Source organism: Pinus tabuliformis, chromosome 6, assembly GCF_031772625.1.
Source record: "Pinus tabuliformis cultivar Carrire ecotype Pingquan chromosome 6, CPIR1, whole genome shotgun sequence".
Lineage (NCBI taxonomy): Eukaryota > Viridiplantae > Streptophyta > Pinopsida > Pinales > Pinaceae > Pinus > Pinus tabuliformis.
The window spans coordinates 1399660085-1399667019 of NC_142292.1; the positions used below are offsets into that span (position 1 = coordinate 1399660085).

General features: G+C 35.2%; 1 pseudogene; it reads right to left on the bottom strand.

The window, feature by feature from the left end:
- Positions 1 to 5194: 5194 nt before the first annotated feature.
- LOC149263887 (cytochrome P450 94A2 pseudogene) lies at positions 5195 to 6703 on the bottom strand (annotated as a pseudogene).
- Between the last annotated feature and the right edge of the window lie 232 nt (positions 6704 to 6935).

Here is a 6935-nt window from a genome sequence, read left to right on the forward strand (position 1 = left end):
ACTAGTGGTTACTATGCACCAAAATATATTCAACTCCTTGTCCCTTTAAAGTTGGAAAATATTTTTTCCATTTCATATATCAATTTGCAATCTTTATGAAAGCATAATTTCCATTTAAGTAGGAGGGACTAAGCTTCCTTGGCGATTTGATGCATTTGTCTCCGTGAAAAGAGAAACGACTATCCCATAACTGACCTAACTACATGGGAATAGTTGCAGGTTAGAGTACGATTGTTCTTATCCATTAAGATGGGAACATGTATGTTGAGCATTGATTTTAGGTTTTGTGCTTGTTGAATCAAAGGCTTTCTCATTGCATAAATTGTTGATATATGATATATTGCTTAAGGGTAGAGCATATAACACTTATACAATGGAATATTAGGTTTTGTTTTGCAGAGATTATATGAAGAATTACAAATATGTACTTTACATTCACAGTCTTGATATTATTTATCTTAAATATACTTCAGGTTATAAGTTATTCGATGTTTAAATGTATAACTGCATCCACACCTGAAATATGGAAGGAGTAGCAAGTGAAATCCCGGAATGTCATTGTCCATGTCATACACAAGAAAGGAGGTGTTTTATTTGGTCAAATTTAGCATAGGGGAAGGGCTTCTCATATGCAATTCTATATGTAAATTCCTTCGATGCAAATTGTGTGTGTCAAATTCAGATTGTGTATTTGTAAATTCCTTCCATGTTGATAATTTGTATTGAAATAAAATTGTTTTTATACTAAAAATATATATTTTATATATTAGTATGGAAATCATTTTATCTATTAATTAGATTAAACTAATATTATTATTTTGAGATAGTTCTTTGGGAATAATCACAACATAAAAAATTAATGGCATGATTGTTACTGAAGAACTATCTCAAAACATTATGAATCACAAAAGTTTGAACTCAGGTATAATATTCTTATATGTTTTTTCACTCATTGAAAAACATTTACATTCATTTTATTTGAATACATATGATTAATTGAGTTTATGGAATTTAGATTATCAACTCAACATGAAGTCTCCCATTTCATCATCATATCTAAAAATATAGGGAAATATTTTGTTGAGTAACAATATGGATTTTGCAAATTATCCTACTCCTCAAGCTATTAAAACTGAGAAAATTCCACATATTGTTAATGATTTTGTGTTGCTTCCGTAAATGTTATCATGTAACTGAATGTCATTCATATTTTGACATTTATCCACTTACTAAGTTGTTGTTACCATAGTTGAGTGAAGTTTTGCCAACTAATTTTATTTATTTATTTGAATTAATATTATATTGTTTTTCATCTTGTTAGTATTAAATGGTTGTTATATAAATAATTTTGGATTTAGAATGTTATCAATGGAATTTCTTAGTTGTTATTAGCCTCTATTAATAATGTGTATTGAATAATAATTAATAATGCGTTATAATAATGTGTGTGTTTTAATATTTATTGGTAATTTCTAGATATTTTGTTGTTAATTAATAGTTAATAGTTGATTAGTAACAACAATGTACTTTCATTGAGGAAAATATGGATCTCGCTCTCATTAGGTTTTCATGCCTCTACTCTATATTGTTTGGCGTTGATGTCTTGGCACAATCCATTTATGGAAACTATGGAGGCTTGGGGTGTGTGGACTCTGAGATTTACAATGAAACCAAACATGGATGTGGCTATGGATCGATGTATTTGGTGGAGACTCATTCATAAATATGGCACAATTTTTCTATGGTTTACCTTGAAACATGGGAACACTTTTGTGATGACATGTTCTGTGTGGAGGATAGTCAAAAGACTGATAATGGTAGACATTATGATGCTCAGATATTAGCGACCATGGATGAGGATGACTATTATATTATTATGTGGTTGATGTGGGATGGAGGTGCCGTTTTTGTGAGGGTATCTAAATGCCTAACCTGAGCTAGAAGGATTTTTTTTTCCATAGGGATTGGAGGCCTGTTACAGGTTTATTTGGGCACATCACTCCCAACATTTAGATCAATACTTTTAGGGCTCATCAAACCCTAATTCTTTTGCTACATGCCTTAGACAAGTCATCACATTGAATGCCATCATTCCTGAGAATTTCCTGGCCTGAAGATATCCTGAAATGACTCCTTGAGGGACCAACACAACCTTGGTGAGGGGTAACTGCACTGCAGAGCACTTAGGCCCATTCAAGCCTGCTCTACAGAGACCTAGGCCCACTTTGACCTACGTTGGGCGAGATTGAGCAAAATATTCATAGGGTTCTGGGAATATTCCTACATTCTAGACTATTCTAGAAGATTCCCACCTTTTATCCTGTCCTATGAGCTCTAAATTAGATAGGGCATGAATCAAATAACCTCCTATCCTCTCATCCCTTCCCCCATGGAAATTAACTCCCAAATTGGAAAGCCATTCAATGCCCAATTTATGACAAGACCACCTCCATTTCCCTATAAATTGAGCACTCATCATAGTGATCAGGGGCTGGACTTTGAGAATTTGTAAGGAGATATTGTTGGTTTGAGGTTTGAGATCATAAGAAAGAATTGTTATGTTGTTGGATTGTTGTGCTTTTGGATTTATGAAGGATGGAACTCAAGCTGGATGAGTGACATGGGATCGGACTTCTTTGGTTGTAACTCTTCCTTCTACTTAATAAATTTGTTTACTCCTTTTCCCATATTCTTGTCTTTATGTATGATGCTTATATGTGTAAATGTTTTTGATTCCATTTGCTTATAGTAGATAGATCTCTTTCTTTGATTGGTTTTTGTCCTCTGTTTATGATTGTAGGTACTTATCAAGCGGATTCAGTTCGAGAAGGAGTGACGAGAGCTATTCAAAGGAGACAAAGGGAAGCGAAAGATAACAAGTAGGTCCCTTGTATTATTTATCTTCTATAGTAAAATGTTAAACTCTTTAAATCTGTTGTTTTAGGTGTAACTACCCACCTAGGGAAGTTGTGTTTATCCGTAGATGCAAAATTCCACATAACAAATTTGTGACCATACTGGGGAATGATCATCGTTCTGGGTAGTTTATTTTCATCCTATTACACCCTAGTAGACTTTACTTGCCTCCATTGATCTTATTTCAGCGTTTTTGAAGTGTTTTATGGTAAAAAATTGTGCTTGAAAGTCCCTTGAATGACCTCTCTGGCACCAGCGCAGGCTTGGTCTGGACATAGAGCGTTGCAGAGCACCCTTGGCTTGATGACAATGCTTTGAAGCGCACTATCTCCCAGTCAGGGCTGCACTAATCCTCCTTAGGTCAAAAATCCCACCTTTGACTTGATTTTTTCCAAATTTCATTATGTTTCTGCTTGCTGAAAGATCAATGGTTATTGTGTCTCTGAAATCAATTTGAGTTTCCTTTCCTAGCCCTACTTTGGCCTTGATTGTTTAGTGTTTTTTAAATGATTTCTTTATCATTACCAATTCATTGTCAAAGTTAGCTTATAGTCAATTAATCTTTGCTCAAAAGAAAGTGTCGTAAAAGTCTTCATTTCTTTCGAAAAGGAACTGTCATAAAGTCTTCATTCTTGCAAAAAGATTAATTGATTGCATGTGCATTAGTTTTCTTTTGTTCATCTCAACATTAAGGGAAATGAAAAGAAAACGTGCATCGTGCATTGAAAAATTCGTGTGTGCTTATAGGAATAGTTTAGGGAAATTGCATTAGATGTGCTCTTTGTTCTTTGATTAAAAGAATCCGATTGCTCTATCCCTACTAGTTAAGGTTTTCATTGTTCAAAATTGAATGAAAATAATGTTTATCATATTAATTGCATTCTAGGAATTTTAAAGACATCACATGGTGAACCTTGAAAGGAAAATTCTTAATCAATTTCAACTTAAAATTATTCTCAATTAACCTAATGGAGCATTGTCACCTAACGTAAAACATTTAGAGGTTCTAGGCTAGATACGTGTTCTGGCATCGTAAAACATAGCAATTGTCGCTAAGTTGTCTGCGATACATTCTGAGTGTGATACCGCATTCCACGTACGTGAGTATATCGTAGCTCATCCATGTACCTTCGGGTATATAGGGCGGTGTATATTGGTTCCTTTTGTTATATATTATTTTGAATATTCTAAAATATTTATTTGAAATTAAATTCCTATTTTCTAATTAATAATTAATAATAATTAAATTATAATTATAAAAACTTTATCTCATAATTATTAAAACACACACACACACACACTATATAAAATTCAACAATTATGCCTTCAGGCCTTGGCCATACCTGTTCCTTGAGTCCCAGGAAAACAAGCTCTGAATTAAACAAAAGTAATTTTAAGGCATACTCTAGACCCAACAATTTCAACAAGGCTCTTCTTAAATAAAATATCTTTAATTTTTTTCCAATTAAAATTCTAAAAACCATATTCCAAAATAAAATAAAATAAAAACTTACTATGGAGATTCTTAATCTATAAATAGGATTTTTTTATTGTTATTGGTTCCTTTTGCTGTCTATTTGTATATACTATTATGCATATTTTAAAATATTTATTTGAAATTAAATTCCTATTTTCTAATTAATAATAATTAAATTAAAATTATAAAAGCTTTATCTTATAATTATTAAAAAAAACACACACATGATATAAAATTCAACGATTATGCCTTCGGGCCTTGGCCATACCTATTCCTGAGTTCTGAATTAAATAAAAGCAATTTTAAAACATACTCCAGACCCAACAATTTCAAGAGTGCTCTTCATAAATAAAATATCTTTAATTTTTTTCCAATTAAAATTCTAAAACCCATATTCCAAAATAAAATAAAATAAAAACTTAAAAAAACACAAAAACCATGTAAAATTCAACGCCTATATTATAAAATATCTTTAATTTTTTCTAACTAAAATTCTAAAATGCATATTCCAAAATAGGAAAACTTAAAAAACCCAAAACCATGTAAAATTCAACACGTCTATTTATGAATGGAACCTCTCTAAGTTCTTTTTCCAACTTTCATCCACTGTTAGAATAGAACAAAATGATATCAGATCATTGCTCCGGCAGAAATTTACTGACAGTTTGACATGTCATTTAAACCCTAAATGCACAACCATCCAAAATAATTAGAAAGCTGTAATTGTCTATTTAAATATTCATATAGCTTGAATTTATTACAAGGCACCTTCCAGTTACATTGTCCCTGGTTGACCCTTGACATCATGCAGCCCGGAGAGATCATGCAGTTATATTATCTCTGTTGCAGTGACTTCTCACTGTCACAGGCAGCCCATTCTTCATTCGCAAAGTGAGGTACATTGCATATTTTGGAACGTATCCGGTGTCTACCTCCAGACTGAACCTATGAAGGACAGATGCTACAATGGACTTCATCTGTATGAACGCCATCTCTTTTCCCAAACATATGCGAGGCCCTGCCTGGAACACAGTAAATGTGTAAGGATTTTCCCCCACAAATTCCCCATCTTTCAACCATTTCTCGGGTGTGAACTCCATGAAATCCTCACCCCAAATGCTCTCCATCCTGCCCATTGAATATATACTGTAATTCACGAACCATCCTTTGGGTACAATAGTCCCGTCTGGCAATACATCGTCTTTCACAACAACCTTTGAATCAACAGGCATGGGAGGCCACAGCCTCATTGACTCACAGAGCGCGACATGGAGATACTGCATGCCCTTCAGTTCATCAAAGCCGAAGACGACCCATTCATCTTCGGGTTGTATGGAATTTCTGCTGCCTGTAACGACCAAAATTTCTCTGCGAATGGCTTCTCGGACATGGGGCCGAGACGAAATCAGCCAGAAAAACCAAGTTAAGGCAGATGAAGTAGTATCCCTACCTGCCATCATAAAACTAACCATCATATCTCTGACGAATAATTCCGATTTCTTAGAATCTTTCTGATTGCATTCTGTCTCAAATTGCTCCGAATTAGACAGAGCTACCGCCATGAATCTTGAAAGCAGGTCTTCCCTGACATGCCCTTCAGAGATCTCACTTCTCCTGGAACGAATAATGTCCATGGCAAATTTGTTCACTACATTTATCGCTTCTCTTAACTGCTTCTTAGAACCGATGTCAAGCATTCGCTTGATTTTCCACAGAAATGGAACAATGGAAATAAACCTACCCACGCTGATATCAGTAGCATCCTTAAAAGCCTCTGCAAATTGGGACTTGGGCAGACAAGGGTGGAGGCAGCCGGGATCGACCCCGAACGCAACCTTGTAGATATTGTCGAATGCAAATCTCATGAGAACGTCCTGCAAGTCTATCTTCTCTCTTCCTTCGCATGCATTCTTGAGGACCACCATGAGCCGGTTCTTGATTTCCCACTGAACAGCCTCCACTACTATGTTCCGAAGCGACTTGGTATTGAATTCGTAGCTCGCAACCTTCCTCTGCATTTTCCACAACCTGAAGCGTTCTCCCTTGGGGTAATTCTGAAAATTAGTTCTCAGAATATGCTCCACGTTTGAGGTATTCGCAGTGATAATGCCTCGGACGCCTCCGCGGCGTTGAACACTAAATGTGTGGGAAGGGATTCTGGAAAGAACATTCGCTGTCCATTCCAGAACTCTGTCCCTGTTCTTGAAAAATTCCCACAGAGTACCGATTGCTTTGTTTTCTTGTAATGAAAAAGAGTAGGAATGAAAATGAGAAGAGAAGAAAGGCAAGCAGAAACTGGTCGACTGCCATGGCAAAAGCTTGTTTGGTATAGAAAACTTCAATTCGGATGTGTGAGTGGAAAGAAGGGCGACCGCAGAGACACCACAGAAGCCAAACAAAACCAGATGATAAAGAAAGCGCAACTTCCGTATTCATCTTACCTCTGTCTCCATTAGAGCTCATATCACATCGAACAACATTATTCCATTTTAACATAAGAAGACCACGTGATTTTACTTTTTCATTTCATTTGGTGGGGGTG